The sequence below is a fragment of the Rhincodon typus genome, chromosome 5 (genome assembly GCF_021869965.1).
Source record: "Rhincodon typus isolate 14 chromosome 5, sRhiTyp1.1, whole genome shotgun sequence".
Taxonomy (NCBI): domain Eukaryota; kingdom Metazoa; phylum Chordata; class Chondrichthyes; order Orectolobiformes; family Rhincodontidae; genus Rhincodon; species Rhincodon typus.
In genome coordinates, this window is record NC_063336.1 from 2,419,965 (window position 1) to 2,420,268 (window position 304).

Here is a 304-nt window from a genome sequence, read left to right on the forward strand (position 1 = left end):
ACTATCACAGGGAGATCCTCACGCAGGTATGTTATTATCACAGGGAGGTCCTCACGGGTACAGTATTATCACAGGGAGAACCTCACACAGGTACGTTATTATCACAGGGAGATCCTCACACAGGTACATTATTATCACAGGGAGAGCCTCACACAGGTACGTTATTATCACAGAGAGATCCTCACACAGGTACATTATTATCACAGGGAGATCCTCACGGGTACAGTATTATCACAGGGAGGACCTCACACAGGTACGTTATTATTACAAGGAGAGCCTCACACAGGTATGTTATTATTACAAG

General features: G+C 44.7%; 1 protein-coding gene across 1 annotated transcript in view; it reads left to right on the forward strand.

The window, feature by feature from the left end:
- The first annotated feature begins 101 nt into the window (after positions 1-101).
- Positions 102-304, forward strand: part of LOC125483090 (nuclear valosin-containing protein-like) — a 57,516-nt gene continuing 57,313 nt past the window's right edge. Inside the window, exon 1 of the mRNA XM_048596617.1 lies at positions 102-123. The gene's annotated coding sequence lies outside the window, so the exon portion shown is untranslated. The remainder of the gene's footprint in view (positions 124-304) is intronic.